Raw genomic sequence first — 23,415 nt, 5'->3', positions numbered from 1 at the left:
TCTCCTACCCTGAAACCCTCTTATCTCTGGCAACACTTAACAGTAAATACTCATAAAATTCAACTGACAGTCATTGTAGCATTTGAAATGAAACTTGCTCCTTTGACTAATACACAAATTGTGCTTAAATTTTTCAACTATATATTTTACACTCAAGCTCAGGGAATTTCACTCCATCAAATTTTCTGAGGAAATTTAATCAAAGCTATGAATGCTACTTGATTGCCTTATGACTAGACTGATAGGTGTGCTGAATAATGTGCAGTGACCTTTATAGGATTTATATAAATTAAAATCTCAGAAGGAAACACAGAGTTAATCTAGGGCAATAAGTTCCAAAAGTAGTCTCACAGTTTAGTTTTGATACCTTGCAGGGCCCTGTGGGGGCTCCTGGGAATAAAGCCTTTCTGTGTTCTCCATATTCTTGATTATAGGACAGCCTTCATTCAACCTCCATGACCTTCTCTGAGTTCCAATGGGCAGTTTCAAGCAGTTGTTAATCAGGGAAGGGAGGGGATGTGAGACCAGGGAGAAACAACAGTCAAGAGCAACCTTGGGGCAAGATCCAGTTTCCCTATTAAGGGATACACACAATATCTTTGGAGCTATTTGGCAGAGACTGAAACCTCCTCCAGGTAGGAGAAGTTAACAATTAATGATGGTATGTGGCCCACAAGCATGTAGACCCCAGATCATTTGGGCCTGAAAGCTGATGATGCTGACTCCTCCTTATTTCACCACCAACCCATTAGAAGAATGTCCATGAGCTGATGACACCCTCATTGAACAATTACTATAAAACATCTCACTATCTTCTCCAAGTTGGAGCACATGGTTTTCAGGGCATTAGTCCAATGTGTCCCCCTTTGCTTGGCAAAGCAATAAAGCTATCCTTTTCTACTTCACCCAAAACTCTGTCTCTGAGATTCAATCTGGCACCAGTGTACAGAGAAGCTGAGCTTTCAGCATCAGTCACCTATAAGAAGATAGAACTGCTACTATTTTCATGTTTATACAGAAACTTTTCTGTATAATTCTTACATATCCATTTTATACAGAAAATGTTCATTTAGTTGCATTTTCCATGACACAAATTCTTATCAAACTGCAGCACTAAATCACTGCTAATATTACAATAGCAAATTATATAGCACAAAAAATTTTCCTCAAAGTTAAATAGATACTATTATAATTTTCCGGAATGTGTATAGAAATTACGATTACTTTGCTAGCACAATTATTTTATTCAGCTTTCAAGTACCTTACTTCTATAGAGGAAACCTGAAATAGCCAAACTGTCAACAAATACAAAAATAAAAATTCAATTATTATCAGATATTTTCAATACCAACATTTTTATAAACAAACTGAAAACATATACACATTTACAAGCAAAACTATATACACATGTAGAAAAACATTAGACTCATGAAATTAATAAGAACTTATAGCAAGATATTGCAAGATACAAGGCTAATATACAAAAAGTCAATTTTTCCCTACATGCAAACAATGAACAAGTGGAATTTGAAATTAAAAACACAATGCCATTTATATTACAATACCCAAAATGAAGTATTTAGTTATAAATCTAGCAAAATATCTGCAAGATCTATGTGAGGAAACTACAAAACTCTGATGAACACAATCAAAGAACAAGTAAATAAGTGGAGAGTTATTCCATGCTTATAGATAGAAAGACTTGATATTATCAAAATGTCTGTTCTTCTCAACCTGAGTTATGGATTCAATGCAATCCCAACCAGAACACCAACAAATTATTTTGTGAATATCCACAAATTGACTGTAAGCTACATATGAAGAGATGAAGTATCTAGAATAATTAACATAATCAGTAAAGAAAAGAACAAAGTTGTAGACTGACCTTACCCCACTTCAAGACTTACTGTAAAGCTCATTAGCTAAAGCTAATAATCAGAACAGTATTGAAGGAAGAGACAAATAGAGTAGAAAGTCCAGAAATAGACTCACATATATATAGTCACCTGATTTTTGACAAACAAGGGCATTACAATGCAGCATAGTCTTTTCAACAAATAATGCTGGAATAACTGGACATGCAAAAAAATTAATATAGACTTAGACCTTACACTCTTGACAAATATCAACTCCAAATGGATCAGAAACCTAAATGTAAAACACAAAAGTTCCCAGAAAACAACATAGGAGAAAATACAGATGAACTTGGGTATGACCATGACTTTTAGCTACAATACCAAAGGCATGATGCAAAAAAGAAACATTTGATAAGCTGGACTTCTTTAAAATCAAAAACTTTTGGTCTGCAAAAGACAATGTAAAGAGAATAAGAAGACAAGCCACAGACTGAGAGAAAATATTTGCAAGACACGTCTTATGAAGGACTGCTATCCAAATACACACAAATCTCTTAAAACTCAACAAGAACAAAAACAACTTGATTGAAAAATAGATCAAATATCTTAACAGACACCTCACCAAAGAAGACATATAAATGAAAAATGATCATGGGAAAAGATGCTCTACATCTTTTCAAATACAAATTAATTGAAAATTTAAATGAGATTTTACAAATGCAAATTAAAATCAGATTTGACTACATACTAATTAGAGTGGACAAAACTCAGAACACAGAGAGCACAAAATGCTAAAAAAGATGTGCAGCAACAGAAATTGTCATTCATTGCTGGTGGGAATGAAAAATATTACAGATATTTTGGAAGACAGTTTGGCAGTTTCTTATGAAACTAAATGTATTCTTATCATATGATCCAATGATTCTACCCTCTCATACTTACCCAAAGGAGTTGAAAACTTGTCTGCACAAAAATTTGAACACAAACATTTATAGTAGGGAATTCCCTGGTGGCTCAGTGGCAAAGACTCCACACTCACAATGCAGAGACTCCAGGTTCGATCCCGGGTCAGGGAACTAGATCCCACATGTTGCAACTGAAAAATCCCACATGCCACAAAGAAGGTTGAAGATTCTTTGGGCCACAACTAAGACCTCATGAAGCCAAATAAATAAATTTTTAAAATATTTATAGTAAATAAATAAACCGTGGTACATAGAAACAATGGGACATTATTTAGCATCAAAAAGAATAGAGCTTGCAAGCCACAAAAAGATATGGAGGGAACATAAATGTATATTAATTTAATAACTGAAAAAAGTTGATCTGCAAAGGCTACATACTGTATGTTCCCAACTATATGACATTCTGAAAAGAGTAAAACTATGGAGAAAATAAAAATGTCAGTGGTGCGTCAAAGATGGCCTGGGGAGAAAAGAAGCAGAACACGGAGGCTTTTTTAGTCAGTTCAGTTAAGTCACTCATCCGTGTTTGACTGTTTGGGACCCCATGGACTGCAGCATACCAGGCTTCCCTGTCCTTCACCAACTCCAGGAGCTTGCTCAAACTCATGTCCATCGAGTTGGTGATGCCATCCAATCATCTCATCCTCTGTCATCCCCTTCTCCTACCACCTTCAATCTTTCCCAGTATGAGGTCTTTTCCAATGAGTCAGTTCTTCGCATCAGGTAGCCAAAGTATTGGAGCTTCAGCTTCAGCATCAGTCTTTCCAATGACTATTCAAGACTGATTTCTTTTAGGATAAACTGGTTGGATCTCCTTGCAGTCCAAGGGACTCTCAAGTCTTCTCCACACCACAATTCAAAAGCATCAATTCTTCAGTGCTCAGATTTCTTTATAGGCCAAATCTCATATCCATACATGGCTACTGGAAAAACCATAGCTTTGACTGGACGGACTTTTGTTGGCAAAGTAATGTCTCTGCTTTTTAATATGCTGTCCAGGTTTGTCATAGCTTTCTTCCAAGAAGCAAGTGTCTTTTAATTTCACTACTGCAGTCACCATCTGCAGTGATTTTGGAGCCCAAGAAAATAAAAGTCTCTCATTTTTTCCATTGTTTTTCCATCTATCTGCTGTGGAGGCTTTTTAGGACAATGAAAATACTCTGATATTATAAGGATATGTATGACATTATACACTTGCCCAAACTCATAGAATATATAGCATCAAATTGAACCCAGAGATAAACTATGAATTTTGTGTGATTATCAATGTAGGTTCTTCTTTGGTAAAACTGTACCATCTTGTGAGTAATGAAGAGGATAGAGAACATTATGCATGTGTTAGGGCAGGGAATATATTGGTAATCTCTGTACCTTTCTCTAAATTTTGTTGTAAATCTAAAATTGCTCTTGAAAAATTAAAGACTTAAACATATACACACATATTAGAACTTGAACTTACTGACCAAATATCAAATATTTTTAGTTATACCTAACTTTAAATTATACCCATGTGAAATCTACATGCTTCATTTTAATTTTCACAGGAAAAGATTGCTACCTTTCCCGATCAACTCAGTAATATTAAAGGAAATTAAAATGATGATTTGCACTACTATATGAAATGATTTCTTTTCCTTCTTTTACTATTATAGATATGACTTGAATTACACGTTAGCTTATGTAAAATGAGTTTTGGTCTCAGGTATCATATAATTCAGATCAATTGAATATTCCACCACTGTATTTTAGCGATTATAAGCTAAGTTTAATATTATAAGTTGCTAAGGGAATGTTCTAAGAAAATACAGAATTATGAGACTTCCCTGGTTGTCCAGTGGTTAAGACTTCACCTTCCAATGAAGGGAATACAGGTTCAACCTCTGGTTGGGGAGTTAAGATTCCATAAGCCTCATGGCAAAAAAAAAAAACAACCAACCAAACAAACAAAATAAGCAGTATTGTAACAAATTCAATAAAGACTTTAAAAATAGTCCACATCAAAAAAAATTTAAGAAAAACAAAAGAAAATGCTCTTAATTTTTATCTATTTTAATGTTTCTCTTCACAAAAGCAGCACATTTTAATGAATAAGTTCCTAAATTCCCAGCCTAACATACGTGTCTGATTTTGTTTCTACGACTCTACCAACCTCTGTTCTGATTGTAATTATAATTTTTAGCCTTGCAACTACTATGCAATTAGATTAATCAAATTAGCTTTTTACTTACAAGGCAGCCCCTGCCCCCACTTTTGTGCTTTATCTTCACTTTTTCCAATTTACTATAAGGTGTCATGGTACATTCAGTTCCTGAAATAATTTACGCTAGACAGATAAGTCAAGTTGATTTGAAATAGTTCACATAAAACATACTAAGATCATCTGTTTCCAGACCAAATTTTAAAAGGTTTCACTATAATACACACACAAAAAAATGGAATATAGGATGTAAAATTCTATGAAGTATGAAGAAGTATTTACCTAAAATGAGACACGATATGCAACAAGTTTAATCCCACTAACTAGGAAATGCTCCACTTTTCCATAAGAAAGTATTTCAAGTAATACAAAACTACGTTTAAAAAACCTTATTTTTCTATAAATATGATGCATTTTATAATAGAACCCATATACATCTCTATTCAAATTACCAAAAAGAGTCCTTAAATTTTGCCAAAAGAATAATATTCATCACTAAAATGGGTTTTATAGTGTAATTTAAATCTTTGGTGGCTTGCCTGGAAATGTGCATGTTTCATGAATATTTCAAATTAGTGAAGATGTTGATTGCTGATGTTGTATCATCTCCAGCCACTCACTATTAAACAGAAAAAGAACAGTCTACTCAATGTTGCATTCACCTTTCAAATGGTGATTCAAATTCCTCACATCTTTATAGGGAAAAAAAGACCATAGTTTGGTTCATAGGGTGTTGCAATATATTGCTAAATTACTGTGATATTTACTTGAATTTGCTTGAATATTAGCAAATAAAGATTAGTGAATTGCAATGACCTTTTGAAAAGATAACTTCCCTGGTGGTTCAGATGGTAAAGAATCTGCCTGCAATGCTGGAGGCTTGGTTTCCATCCCTTGGATTGGGAAGATCCCCTGGAAAAGGAAATGGTAACCCACTCCAATATTCTTGCCTGGAGAATTCCATGGACAGAAGAGCCTGGAGGGCTGCAGTCCATGGGGTCGCAAAGAGTTGAGCACAACTTAGCTACTAACACTTTCAGCACTGTGAAAAGATAACAGTATAGGTGTATAATCTTGATCTTCTGGAGCAAACGGTTTCCTTTGCTGTTTATATTTATTGGCCTACTGTCTATTCTACTGTATCTATGTTTATCATAGTCTTGCATTTTGTCAACAATTTTAGGTGATGGTTTAATTGTTAAATTAAACCAAATAAAAGTGAAGTCTCTCAGCTGTTAAATTTTTTCTTTACTTCCAGTATATAACATTTTATTGCCTGTTTAATAGTCTTTAATTCTGAATTTTCTTCTAATATACGATTCAGCTCTCACCTGGTACACAAAGGGCCAGACTAGCTCCATCACTGAAGAACTGTACAAGGAATCACTTCCTATGGGGATTGCAATGAAAACTTCTATTAATAATTGGAATCCCAGGCAGATTAGGGGAAAAAAAAGAAAAAAGAACAAATTCCCCACAGAACTTCTCAATGCCTACTTTTCAACTTTCCAAATTTCCCCAAGAAATACTCTGCTCCACTTCTGCTAGTAACAGTGTTAGTCAAACAAACAGGGTTGACTAAGGTTTTTGTTTTTTCTTAACACATTGAGAGAATGTTGTTAATGACCTAAAGAGCAAGCCTGTAAAAACTAGAGGTGATGTTACTTGAGAGTTTAAGTATTGTTTAAAAAAAAAATCTTGAAGAGACAAAGATCTTGCTGGGTTAACAGTAGAAGCTAATTATGAGGAGACTACCAACAAATGAATAATCCTTAAAGAAAACTAGGAAAACCAGGGCAATTCTTCTTAATCTCCAGCTACAGAATACCTACATGGCTATGAAAAGTACTTGAAAATATTTAGTATCCTAGAGAAAACAAAAAAATTGATTTATATAGATACATTACAATTCAGGCCAAAATGTCAACAAAGTTTTTTATGTAAATTGACAAGAAGACTTCTATTCTTATATTGAAAAGCAAATCACGGAAAGAAACTAAGGCATGCCTGACAAGAAGTAAAATGAATAAGCACTGTCCTTTTAAAACGGGAGCTTAATTAAAAGTACATTATAGATGTTATAATAAACAAATCAACAGAAAAGAGAAATGAGGAGTAGACCTATAAATATGTAAAAGTCTTACTTATGACAGTGTTTTCATAGCATTTGAGTATGGAAAATTAAGGAGTATAAACATCTGGTCCTGGGACAGTTATTGTCAGCTTGGAAAAAAAAATCAAACTTTTACATAAAACACTAAAAACAATCCTCCTGGGTTAAAAAAAGTCAAGCCATGTGACTTAAACAGACACACAAACCTTCAGAAGACAATATAAAATAATGCTGTTTCTGATCTTTATAAACTTTAAATCTTTGATAAATCTTGTTTTAAAATTAAGCTAACAGACTGAAAAGTGAATAATAAGACATATAAATTAAAAGGAATTAATATCCATGATCTATAAGTAACTCCCTGTAATCAATAATAAGTTTAAAAAGTAAACAATTTTGTAGGAAAAAAAAAAAAGAGTAAAACACAGGAAAGAAAGTGAAAGTGTTAGTCACTCAGTCATGTCTGACTCTTTGTGACCTCATGGATTGTAGCCCACCAGGCTCCTCTGTCACTGGAATTCTCCAGGCAAGAATACTGGAATGGGTTGCCATTTCTTTCTCCAGGGGATCTTTCCTACACCACGGATTGAACCCAGGTCTCCCGAGATACAGGCAGACTCTTTACCTACTGAGCCACAAGGGAAGACCAACGCAGGAGACACAAGTTCAATCCCTAATCCAGGAAGATTTCCACATGCTGTAGAACAACGAAGACCATGTGCCGCAACTGCTGAGACTGTGCTCTAGAGCCTGGGAGCAGTAACTACTGAGCCCATGTGTAGCAACTACTGAAACATGTGTGCCTAGGGTCCAAGCTCTACAAGAGAAGCCACCACAATGAGAAGTTCACTAAACACAACTAGAGAGGAGGCCCTGCTTGCCACAACTAGAGAAAAAGCTTGAGTAGTAAAGAAGACTCTGCACAACCAAAAATAAATAAATAAATAAACAATTTAAAAAAACTGTTTGACATACCACCTATTGGTGAAATATGAAGTAACTTAATCTTCATACGTTACTGACTTACCTAAATTTATAAATCATGTTGGTAAACAAATAGCTTTTTCTACAATATTCAAAAAATTTCAGAGATTCCTCTATATTCTAGACACTTCTATTTATGTACCAGAAATGCTCAGTTCAGTTCAGTCACTCAGTTGTGTCCGACTCTTTGCGACCCCATGAATCGCAGAAGGCCAGGCCTCCCCGTCCATCACCAACTCCTGAGTTTACCCAAACTCATGTCCATCGAGTTGGTGATGCCATCCAGCCATCACATCCTCTGTCATCTCCTTCTCCTCCTGCCCCCAATCCTTCCCAGCATAAGGGTCTTTTCCAATGAGTCAACTCTTCTCATGAGGTGGCCAGAGTATTGGAGTTTCAGCTTCAACATCAGACCTTCCAATGAACACCCAGGGCTAATCTCCTTTAGGATGGACTGGTTCGATCTCCTTGCAGCCCAAGAGTCTTCTCCAACAGCACAGTTCAAAAGCATCAATTCTTCGGCACTTAGCTTTCTTCACAGTCCAACTCTCACATCCATACATGACTACTGCAAAAACCAAAGCCTTGACTAGACGGACCTTTGTTGGCAAAGTAATGTCTCTGCTTTTTAATATGCTATCTAGGTTGGTAATAACTTTCCTTCCAAGGAGTAAGCGTCTTTTAATTTCATGGCTGCAGTCACCATCTACAGTGATTTTGGAGCCCAAAAATATAAAGTCAGCCACTGTTTCCACTGTTTCCCCATCTATTTGCCATGAAGTGATGGGACCAGATGCCATGATCTTAGTTTTCTGAATGTTGAGCTTTAAGCCAACTTTTTCACTTTCCTCTCTCAGTTTCATCAAGAGGCTTTTTAGTTCTTCACCATTTTCTGCCATAAGGGTGGTGTCATCTGCATATCTGAGGTTATTGATATTTCTCCCGTCAATCCTGATTCCAGCTTGTGTTTCTTCCAGCCCAGCGTTTCTCATGATGTACTCTGCATAGAAGTTAAATAAGCAGGGTGATAATATACAGCCTTGACGTACTTCTTTTCCTATTTGGAACCAGTCTGTTGTTCCATGTCCAGTTCTAACTGTTGCTTCCTGACCTGCATACAGGTTTCTCAAGAGGCAGGTCAGGTGGTCTGGTATTTCCATCTCTTTCAGGATTTTCCACATTTTATTGTGATCCACACAGTCAAAGGCTTTGGCATAGTCAATAAAGCAGAAATAAATGTTTTTCTGGAACTCTCTTGCTTTTTCAATGATCCAGTGGATGTTGGCAATTTCATCTCTGGTTCCTCTGCCTTTTCTAAATCCAGCTTGAACAACTGGAAGTTCATAGTTGATGTACTGTTGGAAGACTGGCTTGGAGAATTTTGAGCAATACTTTGCTAGCATGTGAGATGAGTGCAACTGTACAGTAGTTCGAACATTCTTTGACATTGCCATTCTTTGGGGTTGGAATAAAAACTGACCTTTTCCAGTCCTGTGGCCACTGCTGAGTTTTCCAAATTTGCTGGCATATTGAGTGCAGCACTTTCACAGCATCATCTGTAAGGTTTTGAGATTGCTCAACTGGAATTCTATCACCTCCACTATCTTTGTTCATAGTGATGCTTTCTAAGGCCCACTTGACTTCACATTCCAGGATGTCTGGCTCTAGGTGAGTCATCACACCATCGTGATTATCTGGGTTATCACATTCCAGGAAGTCTGGCTCTAGGTGAGTGACTGCACCATCATGATTATCTGGGTGGTGAAGATCTTTTTTGTATAGTTCTTTTGTGTATTCTTGCCACATTTTCTTAATATCTTTTGCTTCTCTTAGGTCCATACCATTTCTGTCCTTTATCGAGCCCATCTTTGCACGAAATGTTCCCTTGGTATCTCTAATTTTCTTGAGAGATCTCTAATCTTTCCCATTCTGTTGTTTTCCTCTATTTCTTTGCATTGGTCGCTAAGGAAGGCTTTCTTATCTCTCCTTGCTATTCTTTGAAACTCTGCATTCAAATGCAAATATCTTTCCTTTTCTCCTTTACTTTTGGCTTCTCTTCTTTTCACAGCTATTTGTAAGGCCTCCTCAGACAGCCATTTTGCTTTTTTGTATTTCTTTTCCATGGGGACGGTCTTGATCCCTGTCTCCTGTACAGTGTCACGAACCTCCGTCCATAGTTCATCAGACACTCTGTCCCTTAAGATCTAGTCCCTTAAATCTATATCTCGCTTCCACTGTATAATCATAAGGCATTTGATTTAGGTCATACCTGAATGGTCTAGTGGTTTTCCCTACTTTCTTCAATTTAAGTCTGAATTTGGCAACAAGGAGTTCATGATCTGAACCATAGTCAGTTCCCAGTCTTGTTTTTGCTGACTGTATAGAGCTTCTCCATCTTTGGCTGCAAAGAATATAATCAATCTGATTTCGGTGTTGACCATCTGGTGATGTCCACGTGTAGAGTCTTCTCTTGTGTTGTTGGAAGAGGGTGTTTGCTATGACCAGTGCATTCTCTTGGCAAAACTCTATTAGCCTTTGCCCTGCTTCATTCTGTACTCCAAGGCCAAATTTGCCTGTTACTCCAGGTGTTTCTTGACTTCCTACTTTTGCATTCCAGTCCCCTATAATGAAAAGGACACCTTTTTCGGGTTTTAGTTCTAAAACTGGTGGAGAGTTTTGCCATAATGTGGTCCACTGGAGAAGGGAATGGCAAACCACTTCAGCATTCTTGCCTTGAGAACCCCATGAACAGTATGAAAAGGCAAAATGATAGGATACTGAAAGAGGAACTCCCCAGGTCAGTAGGTGCCCAATATGTTACTAGAGATCAGTGGAGAAATAACTCCAGAAAGAATGAAGGGATGAAGCCAAAGCAAAAACAATACCCAGTTTTGGATGTGACTGGTGATAGAAGCAAGCTCCAATGCTGTAAAGAGCAATATTGCATAGGAATCTGAAATGTTAGGTCCATGAATCAAGGCAAATTAGAAGTGGTCAAACAGGAGATGGCAAGAGTGAACGTAGACATTCTAGGAATCAGCGAACTAAAATGGACTGGGATGGGTGAATTTAACTCAGATGACCATTATATCTATTACTGTGGGCAGGAATCCCTTAGAAGAAATGGAGTAGCCATCATGGTCAACAAAAGAGTCCAAAATGCAGCACTTGGATGCAATCTCAAAAACGACAGAATGATCTCTGTTCGTTTCCAAGGCAAATCATTCAATATCATGGTAATCCAAGCCTATGCCCCAACCAGTAACACTGAAGAAGCTGAAGTTGAATGGTTCTATGAAGACCTACAAGACCTTTAGAACCAGAAATGCTTATAGAAGCATTGTTTATGATAGGAAAAAAATCAACAGAAAAATGGATAAAGTAATCATGGAGAAGTCATATTATGCAACACTGAGTAAGAAACGGCAGCCCAATCCTGTATTCTTCCCTGGAAAATTCCATGGACCGAGCAGCCTGGTGGGCTGCAGTCCATGGGGTCTCAGAGTTGGACATGACTGAGTACACACACACGAAATAGCAACAAAATTGAAAGAATTATAGATAAACCTGTTGTATCAGTTGAAGTCCAATCAAGAAAGAGAAATTACAGTGTTTCAACTTTGAAAGTTAGAAGAATCATTTACTATATCAAGAAACTAGAAAAAATAATTGGCTAGAAGTAAAAGAAACTCTGAAAAATACAGAATTTGCAAATATTAGGAGAAGCCAGAAGTCCTAAGGCTGAGATTGGATGCCCTAAGGAAGACATGTCTCTCTCTCTCTGTCTGTCTCTCTCTCTCTCACACACACACATACACCACCTTGAAATGAGAGCCAGACCTCTGGAGAGGGCATTGATAATGTTCACTGAATGCAGAGAAGTGATTTCATCAGAAATTCACCCTCTAGGGGCCTGGAAAAACCCTTCATGGGGAGGAGTATCATCAGAGGTGCTGCAGCAAAACCTCCATAGTCATGTGTTAAGGGAAGGTGTTGGGTGGTAGGTGGTGCTATGTGATGCTTGCTATAAGATTATGTACTAGAGAAGCTGTCTGCACTGCAGGAGCCTACTGAGCAGCTACTTGGAAATATCCCTTCCTCATGCAGTGTCCTTTTAGTGTCTTTTGAATATTCATTGGAAAGACTGATGCTGAAGCTGCAGTACTTTGGCCACCTGATGCAAAGAGCTAACTCATTGGAAAAAACCCTGGGAAAGACCCATGCTGGGAAAGATAGAAGGCAAAAGAGTAAGAGGGTGGCAGAGGATGAGCTGCTTAGGTAGCATCACTGACTCAACGGAATTGAACTTGAGCAAACAACTGGAGATAGTGGAGGACAAGGAAGCCTGGCATGTGCAGTCCGTGGAGTTGCAAAGAGTCAGACACGACTTAGCAATTGAACAACAAAACTTAACATACTGCCAGTTGGCAAAAAAAAAACATTATTTAAAAGATCCAGATCCATTATTGTTCATCTCCTGAAACAAACAAACAAAAAAGACAAGGTAAAGGAGAAGCATGAAACAACTTCTTGACTATTTTTAGCATTATTGCTCTTAAGCAGAGAGGTGGATACATGGAAGATGACATTTTTTTTATCTTCTCTGTACCCTTTGTATGGATACTAATATTTTGTGTGGGTTTTTTGTATTGAATTAAAAAAAATTTAAAGGCCCAAATCCAAGATGTATTTAATAGAAAACCAATCTGATCAGTGGAGTATATGTACTACATGCATCACTCAAATAGAAAAATATGCATACTTAGAAATTCTTTTTATAAGGATAGCAAATATCCTTGATATCAAAATCTGTAATAATAGTGATAATAGTAATATCACCCAAAATAATAGCTCTAACCAAAAGTAATCCATAATTACTAATATCATTAAATGAAAAGTTAATAGGAAACTTCATGAATGGACAGATGGATGGATCAAGTTGTCACAATTTGGAAGTACAGTATACCATATTTCAAAAAGTTTACCATAATGTAGAACCTAAATACAATCAAGTCATTCCCTCACTTTCTATTTAAAGTAACTATAGATAAAAGAAACATATCAAAAGTCTCTTTGAAGTGTAATTAGCAAAATCCTGAATGCTGGAAACTTCACAGGACAAAAGATTTGTGGTTTTTTTTTTAACTCAAAGTTTAAGTAAGATGGCATAAAAGTCCTCAATATTAAAGGAGCTTTGAGAATACAGAAACAAAATTCAGTTTGGACCTTGACTGGATTCCAGTTTAAGTAAACCAATTCAAAGAAAAGATAAGAGATTGAAGAGTACAAACACAGACTACATTAATGATGGTAATTATAATTGGATTATGGATAATCTAATTAAAATTATAAAATTTTGTTATAATACTGTTGTGATTATATTTTTAAAAGTCTTCATCTTTTAGAAACACAATTTCAGAGTTTACAGTGAAATCATTTAAGCTTGGGGTTCTAATTACTCAGAGTTTACAGTGAAATCATTTAATCTTGGAGTTCTAATTACTCTAATTAATTATAGATAAGAGTTGATAAGCAACATGCTAAAAATTGTAGAATCTGGGTAATGAGTGTATGGGGTTGCATTTCACTATTGTCTTTTGCCTCATGTATAGAATTCTCCAAAAAGAGTTAGTTACTAAGATCTTGAAACATTTCAGCCAGCAGGTGATGACAAATGGAAATGAATACTATAACATCAAGTATTAATAATTGACAATGTGTAAAATACCAATAATATTCTGTTGAATAAAAAAAAACTAAGTGTCTGGTGCATTGTTTAGGTGATGTATATGAACGCTCAACTCTTCTCAATGTAGTTTGTGCATTATTAGAAACCGAGGTATGTTGTAAACACTGACAAAGAGACATTTAGTATATTCTCAGAAGAAAAAAGAATTACAACAGTTTTCCTCCTAATTTTCAGTTGCCACTTTACACCTGACATAAGAATCTTTCAGTTGTTGCAAATAGGATATAAAGGGGCAATGGAGCAGGAAATAATTTTTATCATGACCTTTCTTCACTAAGGTATTCTCTGATGACAATAGTGACATCAAAGAGTTTAGCTATAGTTTTAAAGTTTCTACAAAAACAAATTCAGCAGCAACAATTTTTCAACATTTCCATATACATTCTGGTATTTATAGATGTATGAATACATGACATTTGTATGCAAAATAAAGATATTATGTACAAAGCTTTATTTAAAATGAAATATTACACTTTCCATATTCATTCACATGAGTATATCCTTATTGTATACTTATATATGTGTGTATGTGTGTGTTTCCACTTGTGAACATGGGCTTAAAGGAAAACATTCTATACGTTAAAGCTGGATTGTCTATATTAACATCAAACAAAGCAGAATTTAAGCAAAGAAATATTATAATGCTAAATGTTTTGATATATAGGAAGATTTAACAATGATAAATTTAAATGCACTTTCTTCTTGCTTCCATTAATGTGTGGAGAAATCAAGTGTCCATCCTAGTTTGTTCCTCTGAAGATAATGTTTCTTTTTTCTTCTTGCTACTCAAACATTTTTGTTAAGTTTCAGCAGTCTTTCTCTAATATTACTCTTTTGGGGTTATTTATCCTGTATGTATTTTCAATAGAACACTTCTTTGTCATCGATTTTGGAAAATTCATGCTTACTATACCTTCAGATTTTTTCTTGATTCTCAAATTTCTCTCTTTTTGAACCCCAGTTTCATGTATGATACAGTTTTATATGAAATTGATAGCTTTTCTTTTATTTTTAATGTTTTCTTTCTTTTATTTAGATGGGGTGTGTGTGTGTGTGTGTTTGTGCGTGCTCAGTCATGACTGACTCTACAACCCCATGGACTATAGCATTCCAGGCTCTGCTGTCCATGGGATTTCCCAGGCAAGACTACCGGGAAATGTTTGTCATATGTGTTAAGTGTTCACAGAGTCCACCTAGGTTATTTTCTCCCTTGGATACTGGACAGATTATAGTCACTTATAATTACTTGTATTATATGCCCAAAAACCTGGGTGTGCTTTCTTATATAGAAAATCAAGTCATTTCCTGAAACTACACTGCTCTATTTACTTGGCCTTGATTCTCCTTTACAGTTGCTTCCAGCATTAGATAATATATTTTTAAGCTTCCCCCCCCGCCAGTATTTCAACATCTATGCATCTGTACATTTTCATAGCACTTTTTTTTCAAATGGCATTATGGGTTTGCACATAAATTCTTCTCTTTTCCCTTGTCATGTCTGCTAATCTTTTTGCTGTTGCTGCTGCATTTGGCATTGCAAGTTCAATTTAACTTAGGAAAATCAAGCTGTCTATTCTACTTCATTCATCATCATCAAACAAAATCATTCTGGAATCAAAACTTGTTTTCTATTATCTTGTTATTTTTTGGTGATGATATATGGAAGGGAAAGTAGACAGTGGCAGGGCATAGGATTGAACTGTAGTTTATAGCAAACATCTGCCTCTGCATCATAACCTTGTGGGATTTGTGCAGACTCTTATCTACAAAAATCAAAATTCAGAGAGATGCTTTTTCTGCCAAATGTCGTTAGATGCAGAACTCACTGTGCAGGTCATCAACAGAAAATTCAAGTGTCAATTACACATAGATTACTCATATTATATGCAATTATAAGAAAAAATCAAGCACCAAGTATGTTCTAAGTGCAATGAATAATTTAAATTGAATTTAGAACCTTCTATCTTTGTATTTTGAAGTAACAGAAACAGTTTAATAGATCATAGTATATTTTTGATAAATGTTTTTGGGGACCATTAATAGAAGGATAGTTTAGTTTTGCTAGAAACTTGGAAGAGGTATAAACTCAGATCATTGTTTTAGTACAAACAGGCAAAAGGGTATTCTTAATCATATTAAGATCTGATAGTTAATGCAAAGTAGATAGTATATTTTCATCTGTGATTATAAAAAGAATACATAGTAGGTAATTTTCTTCTATAGACCATGAATGTTATAAATGGAAAATCACTCAGAATCACTATTCTTTTATCATGCAATTTAGCCTCCATATTAACATTTAATAAACATAACTGTTATGCATTATGCCAGTCATATGAATGCTAGGTTTTAAAACAAACATATCAAGTCTAAGTATTACCATTAATTCATTATCTGGTCAGGTTTATGAAAGTTATTGGACTTGAACACTCATTTATTTAATTTTTTCAGGTTTTAAAGCTCTTCAAAATTATGCAACAAAAGTGAGATACCTATATTTGGAAGGAATATATCAATTAAATGATGACCTTTGGGAGCATAAAATACATCATGAATTACATGAATGAGTATTTACCTCTGAAGGATTTTTTATGATTTTACTTTTGATGACAATTCATCCTTGTTATTGTTTTGACCACCAAGTGTTTTCTGAATACTATCATTTTATTTTCACCATACACAGTCTACATGTAGGTAGCCTCTAATTTATGATTCTGCTATTTGGATAACAACTCAATTTAGATAAATCCTTTTATTCCACTATAAAGTCCAAGCCCTGGATATCTGAGGGCTCCTTAAAAGTCCTATAGTACAACTTCTGACCTTATGCAGAAGAACTCTCTAAAGCATCCCAGAGGTGTGGTCAATCAATTTGGAACCTCTCACGAAGGAAAAAGCCATTTCATCCTAAGCAATGTGTTCTAACTGGGGAGTCCTTACTCATATTGAACCAAACTTCTACCACACATTCATTTAGATTTTTCTTTTGGAGTTAAACTTAGAAAAATTTAATCCTATAATCATTAAAACTCTTCACATATTTGGGAATAGGCATCATGTCCAAGAGCCTTTGATATATCAGATGAAAAATTCCTATTTCCTTCAACTGCTCTTCTATCAACATGGTTTTCAGACCCCTTATATACCATGCACTACCATTTCTATTATACTATAACTATGTTTCTTAATATATCTATTAAAATGTAATTTCCAGAAGTATGTACAGTTTCCAAGTTGTGATTGGACCTATAACAAGCTGTTACCTTTTTTCCCCAAAAACAATAACATATTTTCTTTAACTCAACCTCAGATTTTGATGACATTTTTGCCAAGTACGTTACACTGCTGGCTCATGTTGAATGCTTACTTATAAAAGACACAGTTTATTTTATTCATTTATCCAATTTGATAAATATTTTAAAATACACACTACTTCTATTTCTGGTTAAAAGCTGTGTTAGGTGCTGGGAAGAAACAGACAACTAAGATAGGGATTTCAATACAGTTGGTGAAACTGATGAATTCATATAAAAGTTCAATAAAATGCAAACAGTATGTAATTGAATCACAGAGGAAGATTACTTAATACATACTGAGAATCAGAGAAGGTTTCCTGGGAGGTACTACAGGAGCTACATCTTGGAAAATAAGAGGAGGTAATTGAATCAGAAAGCACAAAGAGGTGAAATAGTGTGATTCTTTGGAAAAGTGAAAGGAATTTTAAAGTGTACTAGGAAGTCCAGCTAACTTAATAAAAGACAATGTTTAGACAATAAACTTTACAAAGTTCTAGATTAAGCTATTCTTTTCCACATTTACCTTTGTTAAAAGAAAAATGTTTAACACATCCCCACTTCACTTTTTGATTATAAAGGAAATTTCTTTCTAAAAGTGCAAAGAAGAACTCCTAATAAAATTGAGTAGATTGGCTACAAATGTACCTTTTGTATCCCTCCAGAAAACTACTCTAATGAAAGCAAAGAAATAAAAAGCCTATAAGTCAAAGCAATGAAGAGTATACATACAAGAGTGTATGTAAGTGTATTAGAGATTTCAATACAATTCTGGAGGATGAAAAGTAGAGAAAAAATGATAGTTGAAATAACCGGGTAAAAGTAACCACAAGACCTACAGAGAATTACTAATCAGGAGGTAATCAACTTGACTCCTCCATCTTCTCCAAAAATAACTCTGAAGATGCTGGATTCTTAGTATGATAAAGGTCAGAAAAAAACACAAGACTGGAAACAGAAAGATTAAGATCAAATCTATGTATGGAAGATAGTGCAACTTCTTTTTCTCACTGTCAGTTTACACCCCCTTAGGCAGAAGTCCTGAAATTTCTTTTCCAAATAAAAGGGGAAGAGAAAACACTTCTCTATTTTAGCATTTGGAAATCCTCCAAAGAAATATTCAAGACCTTACTCACTTACATTAAAACAAATCCATATATATATACATATATATATGTATATATATATATATATATATATATATATATATATACACACACACATATGTGTATATGTTTCTCTCTCTCTGTCTCTGTGTGAGACAGACAGAGAGATAGACAGAGAGAAAACACCCAAACAATCTTTGGTTCCTAAATCAGAACATAGCCAAAGACTATCTGACATTTAAGAAAAACATTTAATAAGAAATAGCTGTTGTTGTGGTTGTTTAATCACTAAGTCCTGTCTGACACTTTTGCAACCTCATGGACTATAGTCTGCCAGGCTCCTCTGTCAAAGGGATTTTCCAGAAGGAATACTGGAGTGGGCTGCCCTTTCCTCATCCAGGGAATCTTCCCAGATCAGGGCAAACCCACGTCTCCTGCATTGCAGATGGTTTCTTTACCACTGAGACACCAGGGAAGCCCAACATGAAATAGAAAAAACACCAATAAGCAAAGAAAATTGCATTTTTATAGGAGCAAGAAGCTATGTGTAATACTTTAAAAAATAGAAAAATATATCTCTGGATGTAGGGTGGAGGAAGGTATTGCATCCAGAACAAAACAATTAGAAAAGGAAATTTAATTTATGATTTCTAAACTGAAAAAGAAAATAAGTAAAAGATTTGGAATTATTTTAATGAACGATTTTTTTTTTTTTTTAGAAATAAGAATAAAAAGAAAAAGTACAAAAATATGAAAGAATACTATGTTGAGATGATCCCCTGAAGGAAGAAATGGCAACCTACTCCAGTATTCTTGCCTGGAAAATACCATGGAGAGAGGAGCCTGGCGGGCTACAGTCCATGGGGTCAAAAAGAGTTTGACATGACTGAGCAACTGAGCATGCATGCACACAGTACAAATTGAGGTCCCAGAACTGAAGGACACACATCTTTAGAAAGAAGGATCACAACAAAAATAAATGGGAAAAAACAAAAACAAAAGAACATCACTATGAAATTTTAGAACATAAATTAATAGAAAATCTTAATTTTTTCTGTATATGTCATTTAAAGAGTAATAAAAATCATACTTACTTTGAACTTCTAAATATAGGTTGTCAGTCTAGAACTCCATGCCCCGTCAAACTATCAATTATATGAGGTAGATTATACATATTATCTGTCATGGAAGAACTCAGAAAAGTCAACTCCCAACCATCTTTTCTTAACAAGTCATTTAAAAACTGCAGTATTATAAGAGGGTAAACTAATAATTAGATGTAGACAGTTGATCAAACCTAATATAGCAACAAAAATGAAGCCTGGGATGACAGTGTTGATCTGACTTAGAGATAAGTTTAATCTAGTTCAGAGCAAGAGGACATCAAATTTTTAGAGGGAAGATCTTGGAGTACAGAAATACAATAGATAGTGTAACAAGACATTTGAAAAAGGGTGATGATGCAGAATTGGGTCATAAATTCAGGAAGGACAGAAAGGTAAATATGATTTCAGGAGAAACATAAAGCCACACCATAAACAAATATCATCATATTATACCCTCTGATTCACTCTGAGACAACATTTACATGATCACAACTAGTTCATCACTGATCACTGATTTAACTGAAAATTGGTATATCAGTGCTTGTGAAGAATGAGGAGGGAGAGAAGAGATGGTATAGTGGAAAACAGTTGAGTGGAAGTCAAAAAACAATGTTCAAACATGACAGACCAAGATTTAGCAGTAAAAGCCTATGTTTTCAACAAATAATGGTGACTCCTGAATGTTTCTGCTAAGGGAGCTGGGACACAGTCTTCAGGAAAATTCAGTGCAATGTCCCTCTTTCTGGAATTTCCCTGGTGGTCCAGTGGTTGAAAATCTGCCTACCAATGAAGGGGACGAGTTCAATCCCTGGTCTGGGAATTGAGATCCTACATGCCAAGGAGCTACTGAGCCTACGCGCCATAACTAGAGAGCCCATGTGCCACAACTAAGACCCAACATAGCAAAATAAGTAAATACATGCTTAAAAAAAAAAAAGTCCCTCTTTCATTTTGATTGGTTTTCAGCGTTATCTCCTACATTGTCTTCAACTCAGCAGCAGTTCTGTGTTGTCTTATTCTTGTTCAAACAAACCAACCAAAAAAACCCAGTGGATACAAGGGAGAGAATTCAAGTTAAGAGAAAGTGCATAGGAAAATTCCAAGGTTAACTTGTTTATCAGCAAAATCCAAGCTTCCAACATGTAATAAATTTTAACGTAGCCACCTGGACTTGAATTCAGCTGTATATTTGCTTCCATGCTTTTGGCATTCTAGTCTATCATTGTCCATATGATGTCAATTATAATGCTCTGGAGGCTGTCAATTTCCATCAAGTCAGAAGAGAGAGCATATGTCTTCTCTATTACTATTCTTGAAATGAAATTATTTTACAACCAGATCATTTGAGAAATAAAAAATACAATTTTGCACCTTGATGGATTTTCATTACTTTCATTTTGTTAGATGTTTGAGATTTTTTTTAGACCAACAATGTAAGTAATTATGACATTTTGTCCACATATTTTATCTTCCTTTAGGTGATACCTCAGGTCAGTTTAAATACACACACACACACACACACACACACACTTCACAATGGACTCTATTGACTTCAACAAATCGACTCTCTACAGATGCTCCCTGTGAGATAGAAAAGAAAGAAGCTTGTTCATATATTCCCTGTAGCACATCACTACAATTGATCCATGGTTTTAAGGGCTTTAGCCACTAATTTCCTCCCACCAATGGAGAGACCCATTGCTCACTGTGTTTAGACTCTTTTGGCTGCCCACTGTGACTTCAGTTCTTAATCTGCCTGAAAGTGTCAAAAATCATGCTGCTGTTTGGAGGGAGAGCGATTTCTTTATATATACACATGCTACTGAGAATGATGCTTTTCTTAGTATTAAGATGCCCACAATAATGGAGAGAGCTCTGAAATATGTCTGTTCTGTTCACTGTTGAGTAAATAACCACAATAGTTCATCTACGTATGTCAGAGACTATTTTAGCCATGTATTTTCACTCAAGCATCAGTAGTATTTTTAGAAAAATTGCATGATGAGTCTGTCACCAAGGTCTAAATATAGGTCAAAAATGTTAGTGTAATTAACAAAAGAAATCACTTTGGTATTTGCAGCATGCAACCTTTAAAACTCTAGGTAACTACTGTATTACTCACACAAAGTGAATATACACACAGTTTTTCTCATTAATGACATTTGATTTTAAACAAATAGACCAAGTGTATTAAACAGCATAGGGTATATAAAGATGTTTAACCTCACTGTTAATCAAATAAACACAAATTGAAACATCAATGAGTTATTATTTTTAGCTTTCTAAATTAGAAATATTGAAAAAGTAATACTACTTAATGATGGAAGTAGTTCTGGTTGGAGAATAAATCAGTTCATCGTTTTGGAAAGCAAATTGTCCATAGGAATTTAAAATTGCTAAAATGTTTATCCTCACTGACACTTTAATCCCACTTTTGGGAATCTGTCTTATGATACTAACCTGAGATATGGAAACAAAAATATGAACAAATGTTCATTCCAGCATTATTTATAATCGGTAAAAAATCATCCCACAATAAAAAGATTAATTAAACTATGATACAACCATATTGTGTAATATTACACGGCCATTAATTTATTTTAACAAGAAAGAAAAAACTTAACATTATTTTGAGTTATGGTGAGACCAATAGTCCAATCCTGAACAGGACTGATGTAACTGAACTTAGAAGCCGAGAATGAATGGGCACTGTTGGTACTTGGAGAAAAAGTAGAACACTGCTTGCATTTGTGGTATTTTTATTGGTCAGAACTCAATTGAATGCAAATGACAGACTCAAATCAGCTAGCTTATGAAATGACTGGTAAGTTTAGTGTTGTTCTCAGAGCTAAATCAAATCCAAAAAACAACAACAACAGCAACAACAAAACTCTTAAGAGGGCAGAATCCAAGATACCATGACGGAACACAAAGATTATAACCAAAGCTTCCAAAGTTTTGCATCTCTCACCTTGCCTTCTCTTTGAATGTTGGCTCAGACTCTCCTTCCACAAACGCAATTCTATACACACAAGGAATAGAATTACATGGCCCAGGACAGCTTTCTGTTAGTATGTGAATATGTTTGTATCCACAAAGGAAAAACTTTCCTAGGGAAAGTCTCCACTTCACTCAATTTGTGTTATGGATCTGAGTGGAATGATGCTAACTCCTTTCCTCCTCCAATCAAAAGGGAGTAGACACATATCCATTGAGGGAGTCAGTATCACAGATGCCAGCTCAGTATGTGCCTCCTAGAACACAATCAACATGATATAAAGAGTATAATTAAGAAAACAAAATGGGAAAGAAACTGTAAGATCAAGCCACTCAAGGTGGCTGTTCTCTTGTTCTCTGTACATCTTCTGTCCAAGCAATGCCTGCTTTACCTATACACTATTCACATGACTGACCTTCCTACATACTTGCCCCAGGCTCCAGTTAGTGATTGTTCTTAAAGGGGTGGGCGGTGAGAGGCTTGCCTCTCTGCTAGAGTCCCTGGTAACTGATGAGCCAATCTGAAGTCAATTCCCCGGACTGGTAATCTCCCCTTTCCTCTCTGGAGTGAAGACTACCATCATGTCCTGCCCCTCCAACTGCCTCACAGGATGTAGTGCTGCTCCAGGACCTTGTTCCTCATGATTAAGCCTCTTTATGCATTAAACCAGGGGTCCCCAATATTTTGAGCACGAGCGACTGGTTTCATGGAAGACAATTTTTCCAAGGACTGGGAAGGAGAGGGAGCCAATGGTTTCAGGATGATTCAACTACAGTACATTTATTGTGCACTTTTTCAATCCCTGGGTCAGGAAGATTTCCCTGGAGAAGGGAATGGCAACCCACTCCAGTATTCTCACCTGGATAATCCCATGAACAGAGGAGTCTAGTGGGCTACTGTCCATGGGATCTCAGAGTCGGACAGGACTGAGTGACTAACACACGTTTATTTCTATTATTATTACCTCAGTTCCCTCTCAGAGCATCAGGCATTAGATTCCAGAGGTTGGTGACCATGCATTAAACTATCGATGTCTCTATCACTGACC

This window comes from Giraffa tippelskirchi, chromosome 4 (assembly GCF_054371585.1).
Source record: "Giraffa tippelskirchi isolate mGirTip1 chromosome 4, T2T-mGirTip1v1.2.pri, whole genome shotgun sequence".
Lineage (NCBI taxonomy): Eukaryota > Metazoa > Chordata > Mammalia > Artiodactyla > Giraffidae > Giraffa > Giraffa tippelskirchi.
The sequence above is the reverse complement of the archived record's forward strand: the minus strand, read 5'-3'. Positions refer to the sequence as shown.